Source organism: Anticarsia gemmatalis, chromosome 11 (assembly GCF_050436995.1).
Source record: "Anticarsia gemmatalis isolate Benzon Research Colony breed Stoneville strain chromosome 11, ilAntGemm2 primary, whole genome shotgun sequence".
Classification (NCBI taxonomy): domain Eukaryota; kingdom Metazoa; phylum Arthropoda; class Insecta; order Lepidoptera; family Erebidae; genus Anticarsia; species Anticarsia gemmatalis.
In genome coordinates, this window is record NC_134755.1 from 4670274 (window position 1) to 4697730 (window position 27457).

General features: G+C 33.4%; 1 protein-coding gene across 5 annotated transcripts in view; it reads right to left on the bottom strand.

The window, feature by feature from the left end:
* Cad99C (cadherin 99C) overlaps window positions 1-27457 on the bottom strand; it is a 163345-nt gene that overhangs the window by 32030 nt on the left and 103858 nt on the right. For all 5 annotated transcript variants that reach the window (XM_076119704.1, XM_076119703.1, XM_076119700.1 and 2 more), the window contains one exon: window positions 27113-27171. The gene's annotated coding sequence lies outside the window, so the exon portion shown is untranslated. The remainder of the gene's footprint in view (window positions 1-27112; window positions 27172-27457) is intronic.

Sequence of the window (27457 nt, forward strand, 5' to 3'; positions counted from 1 at the left end):
ATAAGTTTACGTAACATCTTCATTCAAAGTTCAATGGGTCGAGTTAATGCGCGCGGTCGTGACTCTTGTAAATTAACTGTATTCGCGTCACTTCTCTGATGTGATGTATTAGTGCGGTTTGAATTGAGTTTTGTTTATTTGCGTAGGAAATTATGAATACGATTTCATCTGGCTTGTTAATATTAAAGGCAGAATAAATTGTAATCTTGCCGTTTGAATGCAAAATACGTAATAAATCACTTATAAATTAGACTGTATGATTAGTAAAGTAAGACAAGAACTGTATAAAATAATATTTAATGTAATTCCACTCGTTATTCTGATTAATAGTTAGCTAGTAAATCTAACCTTAAGTACATACATAAAATCACGTTTTTCCGATTCAAATAAGTAAGGGACCAAAGAACACCAGTTGCTACGATGTTTACCAACTATTTCTCTTCAACGCAGCTTGTGATAATGTAAGGCTACAGGCCAGAAGTTAGTTAAATTTCCTCTAAGAAAATTATCCTCATATACATTTTGACCTCAAGAGAAATGAGGTCAGTGTAGCAGTGTTTACGTACATAATTCATTTCATGTTCACATATCTAGCCTAGATCAAAAACCTTTGGTTAAGCGATGCACTTAAGATGCGCAGATTGCAACAACTAGGGCGATATGTGGAGATTAGGTCGAAAGTTACAGGAGAAGAACACACTTTCTTCACCTTGAGAATACCAGTAAATATTATATTATATATTTTGATATGTATATTCATAACCGATAAGAGAAATAAGCATATATTGATACGGAATGTAAAGGAAAGGAAGATTGTAAGAATGTTACCTAGTGGCGATCACTGGCAGAGGCCTACCCCTATGGGAAGAACGCGTGATTTTACGTGTATATGTTACGGAATGATCGATCTTACTGTAGGAACGCGTCCTACCACTTTATTCATAAAATACCTACACAAAAGTATATTTTAATTTTGTCTTTCGCCAATTAATTTATCACTAATCAATTTAATTTTGTTATTTTTTATTTTATTTTAGTGTCTGACACGGCGTACACGAGTAATAAGGTTGAAATCACTTCCTAGTCCATCTATTTTGGGTCTGAAGCGTGAGAATAATTTAATTACTAAACATAAATATTTCTCAATCATAATGCATTTGCGTGATAGACTTCGTAATACACTGCAAACACATGATAGATTGCTTGTGAAACATAATGTTCGTACTAGCTAATGAACTAAATATCGCAAAGTTCAGGGGGCAAGTCTAAGTAAGATGTTGTAATTAGTGCTGAGCTCGTTATGTCGTTTATTTCAGTGCAATATGAAATAGTTGAGTAATTTATTAGGTTTATAAAAGAAAAAGCAGATTTTATCGTCTTAGTAACGGTTTTGAGGTAGTGGTTCAATTTATGATTGCCTGTGAAGAAAAATATTTGTAATTCATTATGAGTATAATTTCCAACATGTGCAATCAAACAAAAAATATAAACAGTTTTTTTTGATAAAACTTTATATTGCTATAGTCAGGTAAATAGACTTGGTAGCTACATATTTTTGCTCGTTACTAAACGATTATGCATTTCCACTTGCAGACTTTTATATTTGTATTTTTTTAGATTCTAAGTTACGATATTTCTCACAAAAAGTCACGCCCTGAATTTCGGATATTTTTTTATTGTAACAAAACACACTCCGAATCTTAAAATCCGCAACTAGGTTAGTGACACTTCTCGACTTATGCATTTAGATTGTTTATTTTGTAACAAAATGTGAATAAAATTAGCGTAAATGCATAAAGATTTGTGTTGACCAGATGTCACAAAAAGCGCATAAACCACAAACCTTTACAAAAGTATCACACGGACCACTTGTGTCATTCTGTCACACAAATTTTTATTTTACCACCAATAAATTATACAATTTTAGTCATATTACGATTCTTTGATATAAGATAAAGCAACTTCTATATAAAAACGACAAGATCTTGCATGTTTAATTTCTCATTTAAAAGTTATATCACACAGTTAGATAATGAAATGCAAATGATAAACATACAAGATGAGACGTTGCAAAACCGGACGCAATATAGAATACAAAGGAAATTAATAATTACTTTTAGTTTGTGCTTATTTGAAAGATTGATTTGATGTGGTAACGAGATAAAGGATGTTCAAAGCAGTTTTTAAATTGCTTGATAATTGTAAAGTTGTAATAACATAAATGATACGTAATCTAGTTTAAAACTATTTAATCCAGTTGTAAGAACGAATGAGAATGGACTCCCCAGCGTAAACTACAAAAGTTTTCTAGTTTTACTTCGACCAAAGTCTTTTGATTGACGAATTCTCAGAGGGCCAATTTCTTATTGCTATCAACAATCGAAAACTGGCTAGCTATTTGTCTGAAAATCTGATCAGTCGCCCTAAGAACTATTTTTATAGTACATTAATATCAAACTTTCGATACTCGATAGTTCCGAGTGTTGAGAATCACGCTACAGGAAACGATATCTTTATTTACAAGGGACCACCCATTTACAATATTAACGTGGTCGATATGTATTATGATACTTATGTTAATTACAATTTAATGACCATTTCACGAAACGGGAAATGTCAACAGTGAATAAATCGCGATATAAACAGAGAAACTAGTTTATGTTGCACTTTGCTTTCGTTTTATTGGTACAGTCAAGATAAGTGTTTATTAGGCCAGTAAAGAACTTAATTTACCATCGTGATTCTACATTCTTTACGTAATATTATGCACTCTTAATTTTTAGATTCTCTCTCTCTTTTTGATTAGATTAGTCTCTGATTATTTTCACACTTTTGCTGTGTAAATTATTATGCTGAAAAAATGTGCTAGAAATGAAACTTTGTAACTCAGTGGACACAATATAATAACTCGCTAACATCCTCATTTATGAGTTAAGACTTCAACTTATGAGACGTTAACTTAGTAAAAACTTAAACAAAGACAAACCACAGCGATAAATCCAGGAAACCTAACCACATCGAGCTTACAATGCCTCATCATAATCAGAAGATTACAAAACGACATCGCATGAATAATAAAAACGGATATCCACTAGCCACTCCCACGGGACGTTGAATCGGGCTCATTAAAGCAGTACGCGAAGATGCGATCGCCACGCGAGCGAGATGCGATCTAGATGCTATCGAGAGGACAACGCCACCGAAACCCCTGGAATAAATCTAGTACCGACGTTTGTAACTTTAATGGATTTGAATAAGAATTATGGGACAGAACTAGGGAATGCAATCCCGACTCGAGATCGTCAACTCGAGATCCCTCGCGATCAGAAATATCAATCCCGCGGGATCCCGAGATTTTCGGGATCCCGTCTAGTTAGTAAAAATAATACAATTCGAACGGCTTGTTTAATGTAATATGTGTGTGATAGTGTGGTGAATGCAATAAATTATTATTTGAAAGAAAATAAAAGCCTTTATTTTTGAATATTACTAACAACGTAACATAATTAACAGGTGTAATAACATGAACATAATCAAAAAAGTAGGTGTAGCTCCAGGAGATCAAAATAAAAAGTAATCACATGGCATTTCGAAAGTAGCCTCTTAAAATACAAAGTGTATCAATAGTACGAGCTTCTAATCGGCATCTTAAGTCTATTGCAATGTAGCCAGCTGCTGAAAATGCCCTCTCCGACAATCCCGAACGGGATCTCGTCATATTATGCTTCGGGATTGATCCCGAAAAAATACACGGGATCTCGCGAGATCGGGATCCCGCGAGATCGGGATTGCATTCACTAGACAGAACACTATTGCCTATAGTCTGCTTTAATTAAAAAATCCATTATCATAGTAAAAATAGTACCTAAAAAGGCCCGAGTAATTCACACGGTTATTATAAATGCGAAAGTAAATGTCCGACCGTTACGCCGTAACACCTAACTACAATCAATCTCACCCATATTTGGCAAAGTGATAGATTACATCTCGTGGATTTACATCGGCTACTTAAAAGTAGTCAAAACCCCAGGCACCAACACATATAGAATGAAATTTAATAACGACTATAACTTTCCTGATTATTCCATATTAAAGGTACCTAAACTGAGCACGTAAACGTGGTGATTGTAAAGATAAGCGAGCGTAATACAATAGGAATTAAAACTACATTGTAATGGAACAGGTGTACGAATATGACCTATTTGTTTTTATTTTGCAAAGTAACGCATAGTAAGTGTTTGGCCACATGGTGCCTTCATATCCTGCTTATATTATAAACGCATTTTATGAGGAGATATAAATACACCGTATTCGAACAAAAACTACTTAATGGATCATACATTTTAAACAGCAATGAGATAGTTTATAGCCTGGATTGACACATAAAATACCCTTAAACTTGCAACCCTTCTACACAAGAAATGGAGGACTAGGAACTTTATAATGTCTGACTATTTAGCAAAGAGTTTAAAAATTTACCTAGAATTCGTTTTAGATGCTTCCAAAAAGACAGTAGTATCAAACGTGCCAACGTCAGCAGCGTAAACGAGGGTGCGTAAGGGATACCGATGTCCAAAATTACAAATTTTCATATTCCTCTGCCAGCCAGAAAACTTGCATACAAAGCTATGTACAAAGTTGGTGGGCTATAATACCACTGAATAGATATAAGAGTACAAGTCCAGTACTTACTTACAATATTCCTTGTTCACTAAGGAATCTTGTCTCATCTAAGAACCAACAATCATGTGATCAAAGTAACAGTTACTGCAATATTCATCACATACATACGACATCTGCGATTTAGCATACTCATAGATATCGGATAACCATCAGCTTGTGAATAGCATTATGTAAAACCTACTTTACTACTACGGGTTAAAGTTCATTTTGCACATTACACACGAAATGTCAAAGAATTAATGAACTACGATCATAAATTGTTAATGAGCTCCCTTTACGTAAAGAATATGAAAGAGGAAGCAGAATTATATAGAGAATTTATTACCGTGTTGTATATTGTGCAAAATTTATTGAAGATTTCAACAGCAATCAACGGTTCGGTAGATTTATGGTAGATTACGTTTTATAGGTACTCAAGATATAGAGATTAAATCAAGGGATTTAAAGTACTGGGAAGCAGAATATAAAGGTTAAAGATCTTGGAGCACTTCTTGCATAAAATAGCATTGACAGACATTTATTTGTAGTAGCTACCTATTGGAATGAAAAAGGCAATTTTTCATTATAAGTGCTGCTACTAGAATATCATAAGACCAGCATTAATTCTATTGCTAATGCTAAACCATTCTCTTCACTAAGAAAAATTGACAAATTCAATTTTAGAAGAATACACTACGGCAAAGCTACATAAAGATACTTTACTATCTGGCTAAAAACAAAAACTTCTAATGATCAACAAAAACTATGAGTTGAAATCCTAAATCCCAAATACGAATTGAAACAGCAAATAATTGCTAGAGACCATTAACTGAATTACAGAACCCAATTTTTCTGTCAAACTCGAATATCAATACGGTCCCGTTTTCCAAGAGCACCAATATACTACGACTAGACATATTCCACTTATGGTAACAATCCATTACTACTTTAACTCGTAGCTACATATCAGAACGTCAGCGTAATACCGCAATGTACGTGTAATTAAACATTTAATTCGTCGGCAATGAAAGCCGAGTTAGCTATTTTCTAGTCACCAGAATAAGTGTTATTACGTGGATCGGAACGGGACTCGCGCTTAGGTGTAAGTGCTATGTTCCTAATAATGTGCGGATAAAATAGCAGCATTTTGTTTCGTTTGCAACAAATTGCTAGGGAGGACGGTATACGAAATTAGTATTGCTAACAGATTATTACTGGTAACCGGCGGTCCTGTATGACAAGATGTATGCACGTGATAAGCAAGATAAGTTTGTAGGGATCGTAGCAAGTGGCGTTGTCTTGTCTCCTATACTAATGAGAAAAAGGCGTGATTTTATGTACATATGTATGACTACTACAAATATTTATAGCTTTATATTATTCTGCGAGAACATATTATTAAAACACTGCTGCAATTTCAATTCGAATTACTTGTGAATGTTGTATAGAAATGAACACTTATTACCAAGTTGTCATTGCCGTTTATTTTATTTTGCATCAACACCTAGTTAATTAACAAGCGGACGTAGGTTGTTTTTCAAATGCAAATCAAAAGCACGTGGATCCGGTTCAAGATATTAATTTATTGAACACAATCACACGAATATAACAACTTACGTGTGAGAATGAAAGTAATCAATGCAATAATATATTTAGTTTTTTTTACAAACTAATGAAACTGCCGCTACAAAAAGCAATATGGTTTAAACAATTTCAAGTAAACCCGTGTTCTACAAAAGCGAGGAATATACAAGAAACCGATAACAAATAAAACTCATCAATTACTCTGATCCGATCATTCCGGTAGACCGAGACATTTACCTCGTACAACCACAGCCTAGCAAACTTAATAGCATTCCTTAACACGAAGCTCCAGTTAGTCCAGTCATTATAGTAAGGAACTGGCAGTCTGTGGCGCATTCTATGGGATGAACAGATATGCATAGCGTCTTGTAATTTCGTTGCAGAATGCGGGTATGCACGTTAGCCGGTGTTTACTGCCGTAATAATAATTAAGATGCTATATTTTAGCTTTTTATAGGCTAAAGCTTTGTTTTTATCTTTTGGTAGGGTTGATTCTTACTCTATTATGCTCGACATTGTGGTCAATATTTTTATAACTTGCTGATCTCACAGCATTCAGCCATGATCTTAGAGCGAATACATCTCGAAGTGAGTTACGACAAAGGTTGTCGTGACAATTTTATTTATACATTTATTTATTTGAAATCAATATAAGCTTACAGTTTGACAATACGCCACTTAAATGCTATGCTGTGAAAAGCTAGGCAGTTGGTGATCCCACTTCCTAATCTTGTTTGCTTAAAAATGATTAGATGATTCAAGAAACCGGAGATGATAAATGTTACCAACCGTCACGCTGCATGACCCTAAGTAGCTTGCAGGTGTGGTCTAATATAAACAGGTTTTATATTTGTACCAAATACTTCACACGACAATTTTTACTTCATCTATGATTAGCATACACCAAAATGGCAATTAAAATATAAAAATTAATGTAAACGATCAATTAAAGCCATAAAAGAAAACATCAAGCAATCTTATTTTATGTAAAAACAACATTCATTAAGGTTTAATTAATATGCACATATAATTGATATAAAAACATACAGTTAATAGACAGTCTGTTTGATAAGGAATGATGGGTGGGTTCTAACGTTAAAAGCATTTGCGTAACACTAATGAAGAAGGCAGATCATTTAGTCAAATACTATAAACGGTAATAGTAGGTGGTAAGCAAAAAGCAATTTCGCCTAGATTAAATGCAATGTTAACGAAGCCTTGAAATCTATCAAATACGATTACATATATCAAAAAGATTTTGGAAACTATATTGAAACGAGATAAAGTAGAATCAACTCGAAATAGCAAACAACAACATTACATGTGTAAAAGCAATGGCAAGAAGTCAAAGATCTACACACAGAATTCTGTTCCTAAAGAGATAAACTCAGTACAAATTACTTCGTACGCATCGCACGAAACAATCTTCACACGTACGATCCTTACGATTCGGTGTCTCTAGACCGACACTAGACAAAAGATTTACCGCGGTAACCGCAGAAAGATCGTAAAAATTCCTTTAGTACGAGATAAATCTTGAAGATACAACGGTAGTAAGACTAGTTTTGCAGAAATAGAAGTCTGACGGTAGCCCGAAGCTACTAAGAAAGCTTAAGTTTGTCGTTAAAATGTACTTGACTTCAAAATTGGTAGGAAACTCGGTATAAACTGAGATTTGTAGTATTTGTAAAATTATAACGCTTCTTCTAAAGTCTAACTTTCGAAGAAAAGTTAGAAACCGGTGTTGTGTTATAAAAGTTGCACATTCACATAGTGCAATGGTGTGAATTATCACATTAAAAAATAATGCACCTGAGCCAGGTGCTAACACGCACATCAAGACTAAAGGAAATCGTGTATAATTAGCAACTACAAACTTCTCGTAACTTCAAGAATAGAATACCAAGAAACATAAAGGCGGTTGACAAAACAAACCAATAATCAATATAATAAACTCAATTATATCTGATACTCAGAAGCAATAAATTGCTTTCAGATCTACAGATACACTAACGAGACATATCACAAATAACATCACAATACTCTTTAAAATTTATAAAGAAAATATCCCTCAGCCGATACCGTCTCTGAATTAAAACATGTAAACGTCGAAGCTAACCGTAGGGTTTAGAAAGCAGATTCTATAAATTATTGCGGAGAAGAGGCACCGGATACAAAGCGACATGTATAATTTGCTAGAACGAGTTCTAACGCCGACCGTCTCAGCAGTAAAATACAGTGTTACCATGCACTTCCATCGTATCACATAACATTGTATTTATGAGTTTTTAGAAATACGAGTCCGACCAGGTGTTTCGCGAACATTAATATTAAACAGCTTTCTTGTATACAATATTCAAGTTTTAAATCTAAAATTTATATTTCCTAAAGACGACTTGTCCAAACTTTAGCAGTGTAGTGTTGGATGTCAAAATTATCGATAATCTTGCTACTTGACAGAGAATTTATCGTTCTACCGTCGCTTGGCGTTCTCCTACGCAATGTGAGTGTTTTAAATAACAAAGATATTATCTGAGCATCAATGGAGGCAAACATAGAAATTATTTCATAGCATGTTGTACAAATGCCAGTTTCTTATGTAACAATTTACCGCCAACAGCGATCTCTGCTGCACTTTTCCTTCAACAATAATTATTGTGTTTAGGACATATGAAAAATATCCTTAGAACCTTGCGGGCAAGCAGGTTCTATGGGAAAAGTTAACTGAGATGTACTCATTTTTACATAGCTTTTAATTCTATAGTTGATATTGATAATAATTAACAAAGACCGTAGATCACAAACTATGTGACTTTAATGATAGAATATTAACCTTAACCTTAATTTTTGATTCGCACTAAACGTAAATTACGTTAAGTATATTTTATTATAAATTATTTTTCAACCGCGATACCAAACTTGTCAATCATAGCCTGAAATTAGAACGTGAAATAAACCAACACGATAACTAGAAAGTTAATTACAATCATGCAATATTTTTACAACAACGCCTAACAATAACTTAATGGAAACATTTTACAGCACCTAATAGTGTTGTTAGCACATATTTATTGGTGCTTTACAACAGTATTATCGGTATTGGCAAGTAATTATGATGTAATGTAATAAAATGTTAATATAGTTCGTATGCGTGAACATGATTCGTCATGAACTTACTGAAGCGTAATGATATTCGCCTCACGATTTTAATTATTTGTTCGGACATTGAACTACACATGTTATAATAACCATTACGCATACACGTTAGTTAGATAGATAACGGTTGTTTATTCCTTAGATAAGTAGTATTCGCATCTTCATGAATAAATTTCCTTTAACATACATGTTAATGTTTCCCACCGATAACACATTCACAAAAGTGACAGATTTGTCTTAGTTATTAAACTCAAAACGGCTTTCGCGGCGCAGTGGCCACTCGCATCTAAGTTAGTAAAACTAATAAGAATAGTGCTTCTGTAAGTCGTAGATACGATTCCCTAACGAAACATCCATGCCTTCTACAAATAATTGTTTCAGGTTTGATTGAACTTCGTGCTATGTTACTGGCAAAGGCATCGATATCGAGTCCTTTAAAAAAACGACTTTTTTCCTTTGCGCGAAGTGGAATTTGTTCATTTTCTTTTCCATTATAGATATATCGATACAAATTTCTATAATAATTTATCTGGGGCTGCAGCTTTATTTACAACTATATTTAATTTATTACCAACTTCAATTAGTTTGCACACGCTTTGCATAGTGTAGTAATAGTATCGATAAAATGCAATCAGGGCCAGCACTTTTTCAAACTGACAGTTGATTGGATGATCGGTATCTTTAAACACTTGTCGAGTGAAGTTGTTCGTTATTTTCTGTTAATTGTTTTCCGCGTCTGATAGAAACAGGTATAACTTGACGCTTCGGAGATAGAACCTATGACGTAATACAACGTGTTTCAGGTAGGTGTAGTCATAAGAAGGGATCATAGCGTTATAAGTCTACGTTTCAATTAAATCAACAGCTCAAAATAGATTTTTATCGACTTTGCTCACATTAAATGCATTTTCTTCTGTGTAAGAAGTGAGTTGGTATGACAGCGGCTGAGTTTGAAGCTTTTAGTTTTTATCAAAACATTTTAGATAAAATACATTTTCTACGATGGAAAAAACGGCTTGATTTGACAAGCGTTGGCTTTATCCCTATAAAGCCTTTCTTTTTTCATCAAAACATTCGACCATTTAGGCAAACACAATTCAAATATACTTATTAATGACCGAAACCACAGGAAGTTCTAGTCAGCCATTAGTTTCGACATGTAAAATATCGCTTCTCCTTTACAAAACTTGTACGCATCTCACACGTACATCCGTCTGTCTGCTGTCTGTAAAGTAATACCTTCATGTGATTGTAATAGGAGACTTTTCACTCGACGCGTGAACGGAACTCCAATCAGTGTCAACAAGAAGCATGTTCCTGTTCAATACACCTGCAATAATGTCTGGAAAACTAATGACTGTACAATAGTTGTGAGAAATCGTGGCCTAAAGGCTAAATATTAATTAAATGGTTTGTTTTGTTATTGCCTTTAATACGGTATTAAATGCCATTTCTAGAATACAATTGGTTAAGTAAATTTTCCTTGAAATTTTACGGCAATCGCAGTTGAAATTGTGTATAGGAAAAGCAAATCATATATTTTATATTTCTTTCTTAGTTTCTTTATACCATTGTACATCGGAAGTTCGATAAACAAGCCCGATTCCTCCGTATGATTTAGTTTATAAATAAGAAGAAACGAACTTAACAGCTACATGACGTATGATAAATATTGCTACAGCTTATGTGAACAACTGTATAAACAAATCTTTATATATATAATTCTTCTGTAAGTGTGTATGTCACTGAACTTCTCTTAAACGACTGGACCGATTTTGATTAATTTTTTTGTATGTGTTCAAGGGGATCTCAGAATGGTTTAGATTCACAATTTTGTCCGCTGGACAGTGTTTTTTTTAAATTAATTTTTAGTTTATTAGTAACGTGTAGACAGGACAACGTCTGTCGGCCGTCGGGTCCGCTAGTCTATTATATTACTTTGTCAACAAAATTATATAACTACACAAATATAAATAAGAACGTATCATCAAAACCTGTTGCAACTCTTATAAATATATCATTAATTGTCAATAGGTTCATTAGAGGAACTCTTTAGTTGTTATTTGTTCAAGCTTTCTATAGGAAGTTGGGTGTGCGTGGCTGCTGATAATAAGTGCTAATACTTTTGGCCTCAATACTGAGAGTTGCGGCAACGAACGCAACGGTCTATCACGTAGAGTATCGTTGACATACAAATGTTGTTTGTTTTTCATTTGTTAAACGCATCCTTGTTGTTTCAACTCCTGTCATTTTATAAAGAACATTAATGTGAAGGAATGAACGGTTTATTACTGGTGAGTACATTGGTGAGCCGATATCCATTGCTGAGTTTTATATTAAACAAAAATTGTACGTTCGACAATAGTGCAATGTATTTTGATTCGGTAAATCACTCCAAAAATATCATACACGCTTTAGTAAAAGAACAGCCATTCGAATTTCGATAAAATAGTTGGTTACCATTTAAGTAACAACCGTATTAGGAACTTGAATTTATACATACAAAATACACAAATGGCTAATGTAAAGTTCTAAGCAAACGTGTCTAAAACCAAGTTTCTCTTCAATGAATCATGTCTAAAACGGTAACTTTACACACATTACTGTTTAGAGGCCGTAAGGAAATCCTAGTAAAGTTTCTTACGCGCCTTACGCTTTAATGAAGCAATAAAAACTTGGTAAATGGGAATCTACTGCGTGGATGTTAATTGCAAGGAATGCATCAAGAGATTTTTCTTATCTCGTGACTTTTAGTAAAAAAAAACTATTTTCTAGTCGTTTAGATCTGATCTTTTACACAGGTTTATTCAAAACACCAAAGACCTCGCAGGACTCGATAGCTAAAATCATAATCAACAACTACCCAACTAGCACACAAGCTGCTTATACAGTCGTTATACAGCCTGATAGTTGCATAAGAGTCGTTCAAATGCTGTACAATTCTCTATAAGTTCTATACTAGCTATTTAAAAAACCCTTTAACAGCTAGGCGGGACAGTAGCCGTTTAGTAGGAAACTAATGACTTATAGTGATATATGAGCATGTAATTGCATCGCTAGACAGCCTAGGGAAGTATAACTGAGTTAATGGAATCTTCTATAACACCGTTAACTGTATAAGGGGACTTTAGGAGATAAAGGAGTTTAAACGGAGTTATGCGTTGCGCGTATAGCGCTCAAGAGCGTAAATAAGCTTTTTGTAATGCCTTAGGTTCTATAACAGATTTTTTTAGGGCTAGTGTATTACTCATCTATAAAAGAGTTGCGTAGGTCTTTAATAGCGCCTTGAGCGTTATATCAGATATTTGTAAGGCTTCTGTACGGCAAATAGATGTATAAGGTATCATTCGAAACATTTTTACAGCCATGGGGATTTCAGAATTATGTTAAGCACCTAAAGCGCTATAACCGAGTAATATACCTTTATACTAAAGCTTAAAATTATTATCATAATATTTTTACATAGGTGCACTGGTGGTTCAGTCTGTCAACTGTTTTTAAAGAATAAATAAAATAAAATAAAATAAAATAAAATAAAATAAAATAAAATAAAATAAAATAAAATAAAATAAAATAAAATAAAATAAAATAAAATAAAATAAAATAAAATAAAATAAAATAAAATAAAATAAAATAAAATAAAATAAAAAAAAAAAAGATTTTCAAACTATTTTAATATTCAACGACTGACCCCTAAAAGTACGAGTAAAATGCTGGTGTGCGACCAAAACAGTTATATTGAAGCACTCCTATGCCACAACTGCAAAAGCTTGAGGTCTACAACAGCAAACACTAGAGCCTTTGTACAGCTTAAGGCGCTAGAGCAGATGTAACCAACTCTGAGAGCTGCTTGATCGAGACGCCATTATAGCATTTGGTAAACATATTTTTTGAGGTTATTACGATCTTTTGAAGATCATATAAATCTATAGCCTGGTAACGTTAACATAATTAAAATCATTTTTTATTACGTATAACCCTAATTAAACTATCGGTAACCCTCAAAGTCTTATTTATGTTCAAAATACAATTTCCAAATCCACATATCTATATAATTTTTGCACTTAAAACTGAATATTTTGAGGGCGCATGAAAATATTGACGATAATATACATATATATTGACAGCAAACTGGAACTCGCACTTTCATATCACGTACACAAAGAAATAAAAGCGATAGACTACTTGTTATTTTAGTAATCCAATCCGTAAAAATAAAATGTCTCCTCATTTGTCACTGATGATTCATTTTAAAAAAATATATTTAGTTTACACCATAATAAACCGACTATATTACTAATTTAGAGCGTTAGCATTTATAACCGTTACACAGTAGCGCTAAAATAAGGTAAAGGTGGTATAATCGCGCTGCAAGAGCTTTTTCGAACGCTCGTGGCGCTAACCACCTCTGTACAACAGCTGGTAAGCGCCACGAAGCTGCGAAAAAGCTCTTGTAGCGCGATTATACCACCTTCATCTTATTTTAGCGCTCCTGTATTACTACTATACTACGTACTATTATAATTACTATTTACGACCACTGTAGATCCAATGTCGAGCTATAAGCTGGACAGTATGGGCCTATTTGACGCTACAAGAGATCTGTAGCCGCTTATAGAACCACTATACTTCTTACTAAGGAGCCTAAGGCGTTATAAAAAACCTTTAACCGGCCATTGTGCAGCTTGTTATAGCGCTTGTGTGCTAGTTGGGTATCGTTCTACGAGTTTTCATAATTTCTTCGATGTTATTTTCATACAAAAATAATATTAATTTATTCTCTGCACGCACCGCCAAGATTAGATATAAGCCAAGTTTAAAAGGTCACGGATCCTTCAGAGATGACTAATTACAATCTGAAAAATAGTTTCCTCAACTCCGGTAGACCACTGCAAAAGTATAGTCTATGTGTAACTTTACTTGCTATGCGGTATTAAGGACAAAACCTTTTGATGGAAACAAATTATTGTATTCATATCCAAACGTTTGATGTAACAACAGAGCAATAATTCATGAACAATTTGTTTACGTCCACATACAAATATTGCTGTCCATAAATGGTTATAACTGCTTGTCCCACTATAATACTGCTATAAATTTTACGCTATTTGGACATCTGGACGAAAGGTTTAAGACGAATGTTGCTAATGTGACAGCTTTAAAATATTACTAGTCGAAAGTTATAGAATATGTTTTATGAAGATTTAGCGTTTTGGATATATTCGGTCAACACAGACAAATAAGTTTTCCGACAACTTAGTATAGAACTTTGGCATGTACAATTTATCTAGATTATAATCAATGATTTTGTGTATATTCAAAATAAAGTAGCTGTATCAAACAGGCTATAGTCAGCTGCGTAAGGCTACGGACCACAGAAGTACTAAATTCCGAATTTTGTACACCTCCCATAATTTATAGTTTTAACAGTAAGTACATTATAAAAAATATACATAGAACTAAAAAAACATTATATGATATTAAAGAGGTACTTTTATTACACTCATTATTAGCTACATTTTTAACCACATTTTTACATTATATTTCTCTTATAACAGTAGCAAAATGTGATCTGAGGTAGTGACCTAAAAACCTTAATGACATGTACAAATATTGCTCATCACTTGTCTGACCAGAAAGCCTTTCCCTACTTTCAACATTAATGTTAGAGCTTGTTTCTTTATGGGTTTTGTGGCTAACTGGTCGCTTAGCATTAAGTAGGCGTAAATGTTAAGCAAATTATCTTATTTGTCCATGTCTTTTTAGTTCGGAATATAGTGGAAAATTAACTAATATTAAATAGCAATAGGTCGCCCCTTATTAAATAGGACTAACACTGTTAATGGTGAAATGCGTATTGGATTCGAGTCATTATCAAAATAGTTCTCTTAAATTCCAAACTAGCGCATGATCAGATACTGATTAAATTTGAGTTTCTCAACGAAACTCATCACTCAGAATTCAATTAGTTGTATTAAAAATTTGCGTTTAATAAAGTGTTAGTTTAGAATTTAAAAGCACAATTTAACATGAGCTCGAATTAGAAACGATAGAATTTAAGTTCAAGTGTCAAGCGAGATTAAGTCAACAGGCCTAAGGGCAGGAACAGCTATTACAGAATGTTACAAATATTAATTTATGAAGTGTAAAACTAAACCATAATACTTCGAGCAATGAGTGCAGTTGATTTAATAGGCTTAAAGGGTTGATATTTAAAAGGTAGTGGCCAAAGCGCCGCGTGCGTTTACATATAAATTGGCAGCGCACGAATATTCCTTTACAATACAACCAGTCAACCAGGAAAAGATATTGACAAGGCATAAACCATCGCTTGCCAGTAGAAGCTGACATTCAATATATAAATTAATCTCATACGTTTGCATATAAATAAGACAAGTAGTGGAATCCCTTACAGAAATACTTTCTTTTGTACTTATGTTAATATTATAACAGATATTGTTATTCAGTCTGTTTACAAGAGGTTTTCTACGACGCTGCATAGCTTTCAAACATTGATTGACAGTTACGTTATGTATGCACTTAAGCAATAATGATAACTCTTTAATGTAAAGCCTAATTAGAAGGATTATTAAGACTATTTAGACTATAAATATTATTATACTTATGATAGTAATAGACATTACTATGTCTATACTAAGGACCAAATATTATATAGGAATATTTTAAACGGTAACTAGTGACCTCATCACACTAGACTATTCGTGACTTTGGCCAATACAATAAAGTAAACGGCAACGGCACTCCTTTAAAAGAGAGTCAAACAGCAAACAGAAGCTGGTTAACTACAAGATAGTTCAGTGATTAGTCAAAGCTTTTCCACTTCGCATAGAAAGTAGAGATTGTGCGACCTCGAAGAACCATGCCCGTATCTCACCGTCTCACGGTACACGAAACATTATTATTTCCTATAATGTAGTATTTATTACGTAACAAACGTGTTGTGAAATATTGTTGGCGAATTGCGAATGTGTGGTTCTTACACCTCACGTCTGTATAATGGAAGTTAGAACGTTTAAAGTGAATGCTTCCTTTGGTGAAAATGTCTGGAATGCGTGGCTAGACGTGTCTCTATTACGGATTGATTGTGGCTGGCTTTAAGAGGGCTAGATTAGTGATAAATTCTTTACACGTATTTCTTTTCATTAATGAATATGCTTTAAGTAAGGATAATGAGAATAATCGACAATGATGCTAAGAAGATGGAAAGACAAGTTTAAAAGAAAAATATCATCGTAAATGCATTTCCTATCCATACGTTTCTTTCGGATATGCTGTACGCCGTATCTTTTGCAAGATCTCATGTACAACATTACGTATGCTACATCTATTAGAAACTTTATCGTTCCTTGTCATGATAAGCCACTAGTGTCCCAAACCATTGCAAAATACTAGACCAATTTCAATACTATCGAATAAACGGTAGAAAACATTAATTATGCATAACCAAATCTTATTGGATAATATTGAAACAACAACAGATTAGATTAGTAAAGCTCCGAGCAATACCGAAACTGGAGACGTAATGATCTATGCTTAGTCGTGCTCAATTATCTTCGAGTAATTTATTATGATAAAATTCAGTTATGCAGTGTCAAATGCAATGTTTGTGATTGATTTGTTTGTACGGTGACGAATTAATTCGGGTGATGACGAATGCATAATTACTGAAGTTAAAGCAAGTAAGTTAGCAGTTGTCAGTTTGACTGTTAGTTGCCTTACCTACTGCTCATATTTTCGTAGACGCGATTTTTACGCGTTTGAAAAGGTATGATAAATGTTTTCGACGCATATTACACTATTGTATGTTCTATGTTGATTACTAAGCATTGAATTGACACATGCACACATACATACATAAAATCACGCCTTCTTACTATAGGGGTAGACAGAGATTAGAGAACAACACTTACACGTTTACCTACCTACAAGTTTCATAATTTCAACATTAACTGCTTTGATTTCGACGAAAAAGTAATAAAATGTCAGCAGGCTTTTTAAAGTCAGTATTGAACCTTCGTATTAAATTAGCACCAAGTTAAGACAACACACTTAAAGAAGAGCTAAGTGACAGCAAAATAAATAAAATAAGTACTTAAATTTACGACATGAGCTTACTCACTAGTTCTAAGTACCCTTATTTGTAGTGAAGACATGAGTACGAGTCATAAAGTCCATGTTCAATATTCATAAAACGGAATTGAAAACAGTACAATAGCGAAACAACGCCCTCTACACGCTATAAAATTAACAAGAGTGCTTTTGTGCGAAAGTAGTAGTTTTGTAAACAGTTTGTACTGTAACAGTTCACACCGTTGAAGATAACAATTTACTATGCAAGTATGTCAGTGTTTGAAGTGTTGATTACAAATTTTGACTGGGTCAATGCAAATTTGAAAATTAATTATTACTGTGCTACAAAAAAAAAATCTGATGTGATTCATCGTATGGTTAGTTTGTGGTCAACTTTGTGTCAACGTTGTTCAAGCCGCCTTGTGGCATTTGACGAGAACCGGGTCCGACATTTTATGTGCCATCCCAAAGCACGGAGACGCTCAGATCAAGTGCTATGCGGCCAATCATCTATAGGATAAAGTGCTAGAGTTGCTTCACCTATTATAGCTCGATTCTCTACTACTATCAACTACCGACAAACGGCTAGCTATCGAGAAATTTTACACGATTATCGGTGTAGCGTCTCTACTATTTTGGCAGTACATTTTAAATTTCAAACTCGATATTCGATAGTACACACTTTACAGAATTGCGCTACTGATTGTTTACCAGCCAGTGGGAGCACACATCGCAATTCAATACAAACTTGAACGGCAAAAGTTTATCGTGAATGAATACATAATTACACATATACTAACACAATACAAATATCAACCGTTGACCGACGCAGTAGGCGTAACAGAAAATATTAAACAGCTTTGTCACTCCAATAAATTGACAGTCCCATTCTATGTCGCAACTATTTAATTGAGCAATCTAAGTAATCTTCCTCTTTTGTTATGAAACTATTGCTCATAAATATTCAATATCGTCGTATCGTTTTCTGATTGCCTACATGTATCGTTTACTGATCTTCAAGATGTACTAATGGTAGTTATGTTTGGCCGGTAGAAGACACGGTGATTGTTTAATGACTAAAATCGGTAGGTACATTAAAGTTACCTATATAGAATACCTATGTACCGTACCGCATTTTTTTCGTGAATATTTTTTTAGGTGACGTTCTGATTCGAGTACTTACCTACTTAATAATAGTCTGATGCCAAGATAGTCCATTTATAGTATCTGACATTTAATTTAAGTAGTTCATTATTTGTCCCATTACTATATTATTTATGAACTTCGCAAACTTAGATTTTACTCGATAGCCAAGGTTCTATTTGCGCGTTAAAGATTTTCTTTAAAAAACATAATATTATTGAACAAAATATACTATAACTATTTATTGCAACTTCAATATTTGCACAATAGGCTATAAAGCACAAGAGTTCAATCTCTCAAACGAAAAAAAAAAAGAAAACTAACAAAACATAGCTTGAGGCATAAAAGTAAAACAAGTAAGTTTTATTCATAACTCCGTATACATTATACAAAAACGAAACTGATTATAATAATAGCTTTATAATAGACTGTGTGATCATTTTTCATCACACAAAACAATGGAATTGTGGTCAAGAGGTCGGACCGCTTTAGTTAGGGCTGCTGACTGCAATATTTTAATATACCGGTAAAATAATGGTCTACGTGTTGTACGATATAGAAGGTAATTGTTGAAGTCTTATCTTAAGGTAAGTAATTAACGGTAGTTAACAAAGCACAATTAAAATTGTTTGTGGGTTAGTTAAGCATGTATGTACTTGTTTAGGTAGAAGCGTTGCGTTGTTTTGATTTAACAGCCCTTTCCAAAATGTAGACGATAGACATTTCAATAAAATTTAACGGTTTATTTCTTGATTACCTTAAGATCTTGATTTTTTCTTTCAAAAGTAAAGGAAAGCTTCAAGGCAATAATAGGAGAGAGAATAACAGTTTGCAAAATTTGCATAATTTTGACACATTGTTTTCACTTATGTGTTTTATTTCGTCAATTATACTTTATAAACATTAAATCTATTGAAATTTTCTCTAATAAGAATATCTAACAACGATAAATCGTTAATTTTACCAAAAACAGAAGTGGAATAGAAAACTAATGATTGCAAAAGTACCTCATCGAATGCTGCCTTAGTTCTATATAGAAGGACACTTAATCGAGCCTCAAAGGTCAAATCCATACATATATAATTTAATCGTAATTGGAATAGCTAGATAGCTATTAGCGCTGTAAAATATGGACTTCATAATCATAACAGTTACATTAAGCTAGAGATTGCCTTTCACGAGGCCACAGTACCCAATCTAGTATTAAGTATATGGACTGATACAACCTACGTTTGTGGACATAGATAGTTTAATTTATTGAAACCCGTAGGTATAATAAATATTAGTAGCGCTATTGCGAAGTGGTTGTGTTTGACATTTGAACTAACTAGATGAATTACAAAGTTCTTTTGATAGGCGCTTGAATTGATTATAATCAAGTAAAAACGAGTGCCTTAGGTAATGATTACTTTTAATAAATAAGTCGTGAACTATTGCTTAAGATATTTAAAGAGACGTCAATGTTGACAAAGTCCCTTCAATCTATACTAATATTATAAAGCTGAAGAGTTTGTTTGTTTGTTTGTTTGTTTGTTTGAACGCGCTAATCTCAGGAACTACTGGTTCGATTTAAAAAATGCTTTCAGTGTTAGATAGCCCATTTATCGAGGAAGGTTATAGGCTATATATCATCACGCTACGACCAGTAGGAGCAGAGTACCAGTAAAAAATGTTACATAAACGGGGAAAAAATTGACCCATTCTCTCTTATGTGACGCAAGCGAAGTTGCGCGGGTCAGCTAGTAAAGAATAAAATTATATTTAAAGAATTACATAACAACTTTATAAACCTCAAACTACACAAAACTTTAAAAAAAAAATCAGATTTCACACTGATATAGTTAACTAGAACGTGTGTACAGAATAGATAGAGTAACTTTAACGTAATGTAAATAAAAAATATACCAATTCAACAATTCTTTTGTAACTACCAACCCTACATACTGTGTACGCAGAATTTCGCTTTCGTCCGTAAGAAATCAACAGAAACAGAGCGAACCGACTTGTATGCAAAAACTGACCGTAACTATTTAGTTGGCTTACTTTTTGCGCCTATTTTGACTGTAATAGATAACTTTTTTCGCCTTTATAGGCGTTACAGCAAATAGAATAAATACGTAAGTGTCGCAACTGCAGCGCGATTTCTTGCACTAGGAGAAATATCTCCTAGTACACTCAATAGTTAGTTATATTTGTAATTTTATTTAAAAAAATAGTTATTTTTTTTTAATATTTAGCTCAGCTTAGACCAAGAAGGAGACCCAAGACCAGGAGGCGAGATATGAAGCATGTGAGATTAAGGATGACGTCGTCAAGGATATGGCGAAGTGGAGGAAGAGTTTAAGGTAGGCTGACCCTACCACTATGTGAGACGAATAGCCAGGAAGAGAGAAAAGAATGAAGAAAGTAGTCAATGAAGTGCACTAAAGTGAGCTTCTACTATCTAACAACTGTTACCTTTAGTAGGCTTCACTTCGGTATTCGATGAAGTAACAAACTATGGTAGCCATATGCTGCGCACTTTATACGTGGCTGTCATTGGAAAGTAAAAGGGATACAATGCATTATCATGATAATGTTGCATTTGTAAAGAGAGAATGTTTGTTTGTTATTTGACTAAGTGTGAAGAAGCTTTAGGGGAGTTTTGTAGGGAAAGTATATCTAGAAGACATTAAAATACTATATTATGTAAGCATAAGTATTTCCATATACAATGTTTTGATACTGCTGCGTAAAAACATTTTTATCACCATTTTTTTATTTGAACGTTATCAAAAGTGTGTGTATAAATTACGCCAACTTACATATTCAAATGCAGTCAGTCCACACCTAATAAAATACTTAATGAATTGAACCGGTCCAGTTTGACGTTTTATATCTTTTTCTAAAAATCCCGTTTTATTTACAATCGAAGCGCACCTTAAATCTTTTGTACAAATTCGTCTTACTTTAATTGGACGTTCCCAAAACTAGAATAACTTGGGACATAAATCAACGTGTTTGTCGGCAAGTGAGACAAGTCGACGCTAGATAAAGGAATGTGGCTGTGACGAAACGCAAAGGCCGTACCGTGTTGGGTGCGAGCGGCCACTTCAAGTGCCTTAGTATCTTGGTATTAAACGTAATGTGCACCTATAAAGCAATCCGTTCTGAAATGTATGATGGTTAAATGTATTTTTGTGGTTGTTCTAATGCTAGGATAGGTTTCGTAAAGTTAATATTTAGTACTTGATTGGTAAGATACCTATAATTGACCATTAAATTGCAAGTATACATCAATGGAATTTAACATTTTAAAGCATAGACTTAAGTACTAAGTTCATTAGCCTTCTGCTTTCAAAACAACAGGTGTTTTGCAAACTTAAAAAAATACTGACAAAAAATAACGACACTAAAGGAAAAAATATTCACTAACATTAAATTAAGTGCTCGAAAACAAGCTGGACACTTGTAATGCTTTATTTTTAATCCTTTTTTACTCAGCAAAGGCGACCGATGCGCAAACGCACCGCCTACGGAAGACAGGTGCGTGCGTTTCCTCCCTTTATATTTCTACATTTACATATAGCTATAAGTCTGCAGTTATATATTAACATCTGCTGCACTACTGTAACAGGTTTTGACGATATTTTCGTACACAATAACTGTACAAATTATCCGATGTATTCAGTAGCTAGAATAACGCCAGCTAGCTCAAACGACTTTATACTTAAAGCCGTTTGACTTAGCCAAATCAAGTAAAACGTGAGATACAGACTTGTATAGCGAAGCCTTTTCTACGCCACGCTTAATAAGAGAACAAAACATGTTATATTGCTCCAAAAACAAGTGCATATGTCTTGAGTCTATGTTCAGAACTTATTTAGATTTAAAAAAATTGACGGCAAGTGTGTACAGGTAAACATACACAAGTATGATAAGTATGTATTTGTAGTGCCTTCTGTATGGTATATGTACATATACCATACAGAAGGCACTACAAATGAGCTTATGACCTTTCTATAAGAATATAAGTGTTGTATGTAGTAGATGTTTAAGACGAGAGGTTACTGTCAATCACATTGAACTTTCATAATCAACTGCAAAAAAATCTTAAAGTAAACTGCCTATCAATCCACTTTGAACTTAATTGAGTATTAAAAAACACTATAAGAAAGGTTAAACGTCTGTCAGTCTGTTTGTTAATCAATCACACTGAATTAACGAATGCGAATGTTTTTATGACGAAATTATAAGTCAATTGAAATATTGACTACTCAATTTTGGTTATTAATTTACATGTTATATTAATGTTATATTCAATTTAATGCTGTTTATTTTTAACTTCGACTCAAGTTGGATACGCCATCTATGGACTTAAAGGAGACTTAAAGCAAAAGAAGCAATTATTTCTTTAGGGTTAACTCAATTTTACCAATCGTCAGTTTATCATGTATAAAATTTCCGTACATTTTAAATTACAACAGTAGCATTTGCAAAAAGCGCAGTCTAGAATGTAAATCGAGTTATAATGTTTGTTACATACCTACACACATTTCCTTGCAACGCACTACCTTACAGCCAACCCATTCACAACTTCACGCAAGAAATAACAGAACACAATAAAATCTAGTCTTCCATTCGTTATTTCATATTGATGAATACCGCGTTGTGGTCACACACTTCCCGGTTCCCATGCGTCTCAGAGGTTTATCGCAAACGGTTACTTAGGGATTATAAAAGGAAATGCTTTGGAATACATCTATGAATTAATACTACATTAGTTAAGGCGATACCACCCAGTAGTAGATAAATTAGCCGAGAATAATCGCTTGCCGATGAATATTGATTATGATTAAAGAGAAAGATGGAATTGCTACCGGTCGTTTAAATAGTATTAATATTTGATTTCTGTGAATGCTTAAGACAATTGTCATGGTATTTTTATCAAACGATTTCTTGTGATCGATTTTGGCAGGAAACTATTTTCTTTTCGATTGCTTACAAAGTCGAATTTATGCTATTTTGGAAACCCCTTCGTACAAAAATATTGAAGACGTTTGAGCGTACGGACAAAGTGGCAAATAATGGTTTTCATGAAAAAAGTATTACATACCTTTTTTAAGCTTGCAAATCGTTTATCTTATGCGTAACTTTCTACACAGATAGATTGCAGAACCAGCAGCCATTAAGTTTAATGATACCAAATTATTAGTTTTATCCAAGACTGCAGTTAAACAATAATAAATAAATAGCTACTTAAGCTTTGGCTTAACAAAATTATCTAAACTGTTATAAAACATAGTTAACTTAGCAAATTGTTGGTACGAGTATAATTATAATATTACAACAGAAACATTTTGTCAAAGTAGGTGGGCGGTTTAATGAATCGATTTCGTTATGCGATTGCAATTGAATTACATTAAAGATTGACATAAAATTGTTAGGTAAACAGCGAATATTTGTGGTCCAGTTATCCGATATTGGATTATACATTGATATGATATTGACAGGGTCTGCCAAGAACAAAAACCTGTTGGGATATTTTCTTAGCTGTTATGCTAAAGACCAATTACTTATCGCATACCAGTAGCGCTTTGGAACGTAGAAGCTTTGTCAGTAGTCAATAAAATTAGTAATTTTATGTTGAACATAAATGTATTCTGTAATTTCTCTTGGGAGTATCACCTATAATGTGGGATAGAATATGCATTTCCTATAACACTTTGACTTTTATCTCTATATAGAAACCGAGTCGTAATATCGGATTGGACACTTCTGCCCACTACTAGCAATCAAGTCGTCTGATACGTTTGTTTTACATTTTTATGAACAATAAGTACATTACTTTTTTATAAGTACATACTTCATCAGGTAATGTCAAAAAAATCGTACTTTAAAAGACAAATAAGTGATTCGCTTAAATTTTCATTTAGTTACAAAAATACTATCTATAGTCTTGTGTTTTCAACAAATTCACACAAGCATCCCACACACTCCTTTGATATATCACATAAATATTGATAAAACTAAAAGCCTTTATAATGAAATAAAGGCTCATAAAATCATACACAATCGTGAGGCATGTCGTTAAAGTGGTATAATGATTTCGCTTATACATTTACTGAAACCACTCAATAAAACAAACGGTTTTATGACCAAAGATTAATCTGGAAGTGGAGCGAAATGCTGTTTGACGATTTTGCAATGAAATATTAACGTAACTGTATCTTTTTAGCAATCTGTACGATTATTAAATGAGTGCAGTTATTTTATTGCTAAATTGTTGGTGTTGAATTTGTCTATTTTTTTTTTGTATGGAGATAAAAAATATAATTCGCTCGTTTATTTATTTTTTTGCTTAATTGGTCGATGCTATATACAGTAACCCATTTATTATTAGTCATTTAAATAAATCATTCAACCTAATAATATTACGATAATAGTTTTAAAGCTGACTAAGTTGCGGACAGAAAAAAAATACGTTCAAAATTAATTAATTTGGATTTACTCTAATTCCGTTTCTGACTTTCTATTATTTAAGCTTTTCTAAAAATAGTTGCTAATAAAGCCTTAAGACAAGAACGGCCTTCGTTTAACCATTTAGCACAGGTAATAACCACAAAATATATTCGTTTCTACAGTGGCAACCTTTAAACACAATTATTGGAATTTAATCAAGCCCATAACCTGTTCTATTAATTAGCGAAACAATTACTCGTTCTCTTAATAAGTTGTGTAAACAGAAGTCGCCCACTTTAGGTTATTTAACGAGCTTAGACAAAGATATTTATGGCCCATAAAACCAGATTTAATCATCATCATATTTCTCTGTGAATGTCCACTGCTGAATATGGCCGAGGTTGTGGCATTCTTGTGAAGCGAGTTTAGGAACATACTATGTTATAGATATGAAATACATATGCCCATTGTTTGTTAGAAAGAAAAATGGGAGTACTAAACCCTTGTTACTTAGAAGAAATTTATTTTTATACACACGTAATAGAAAGATAGAAAGTTGGGAGAAATTTAAACACACTAAATAAAAAACAACTGACTGTCCCACTGCTGCACAAGGGTTTCCTCCCGAACGAGAGAGGCGTTAAGCCTTAAATCCACCACGCTGGCCAAGAGCACGGTGAGGAATTTGTATGACCTCAAAAAATGCATTAAATAACTTTTTGACACGCAAGGTTTCAACACGATGTAATTTGTTTATAGATTTTTTATACGGGTAATAAGACCCTTATACCACCAGAATAATCTAATTATTTATCATAAAGTAAAGCATTTTCTCATGGAGATACGTGGAATATAATACATAAGTATAAGCCTAAGGCAAGAGAGTCAAAGGAACGCCGGCGTCGACGATTGCATCTATAAAATAAAGACATAAAAGTTTAAATCAATGCCATACTTTAACAACTTAATTTCAAAGCCAAACAATCTTTATAGATCTGACTTCATCAAATTTCACGGTCATAATCCAATAAAACCTGATCCTGGTAATAGTGGTTAAATAAACAAAATTGTCACTGGCAGGTGGACTTTGGAAATTAATTAAAATTAAGACAAATAAAATAGGAACGGCTTTTTTTATTCCATTTCTCAATATAATTGTGTTATTCCCGAAGGTCTGAGTAGTGTGACATCAAAGAGCGAAAAGGCCATTAAACTCACAGTTAGCACCAGAAAAGTTCGTAAAAAAATAGCCATTTTATTGCTACGACAATGTGCCTTTCATTGTTTAGTGCCGACTAGGACACTATTTATTATCACGTGTGTAACAACAAGTACTAAAGATATTTGCATAGACTTACATAAGATCATAATTCTGCAACGCAAACAGCAGACTAGACTACTTATTAGAAAGTTCACTACTGGCCACCTACAAATTTCAAACGAATACATTGACCGTAGGAGTATAAAGAAGAAACTAAACCCATTTATCAGTTTTAAGAAGCCTCAGGCGAAACTGATATTTGCAGTAGATAATACGTATTTTTTATTCAAATGCAAGTTTATTTCGCAACTTTTAATTGAGCCATTTGCAAACTGCTACAGAAAAAGCAGACCAATTTTCGTATACAAGTTTTGATCAGATTACATTTTGGGCTTATCTTTTTAAGTCGATATAAATCAAGCTATAACTGCTATATTATTAATGCTTGTAAAGTACGCGTGGCGAATTGCAAATGAATGGGCGAAGGCTTATTAGATTTGCACTAAGGAGCCGCCCCTAGATCAATCAAATGGTATTATAGAAATTTAGTTTTTTGAAGTAATTATCGCAGTCACACTCATAGCTATATCTGGAGTACGTTAAGATATTCTATCACCAAATAGAGCTACAGAAAATAGCGATATCCAATCCAAATAAATCGAAATGGACTATTTTAAAGCACGATACTAAATACTTTAGAATTAGGTAAATATAGTAGAAAATGGTTGTCTCACAAAAAATCTTATTTGTATTTTTATAAAAGTTGGTACTTACGCAACAATTGTGACACCTATGTGTTCGCATTACTTAAATTATGTCGCCGTCTCTCACACCTGTAACAATGAACAAATTGTATTTAGTTTTTGACTCAATGATTTAATCGTTAACTTAAAATAAATAGTTTTCAATGGATATAAGAGAAATTTATATAACTCACACAATTATAATAGAAATAAATCGATCGTATCATCATAGATCAACCTAATAGTCCGATTATAACTGCTAAAATGTATTTACAAAATGTGTGTATAACGCTTGAATTATTTCAACTGGTATAAAGTAAATGTCACTTCAATTGTAAACAAAACAAACGCATTCACTTGAACAATAACTAACTTG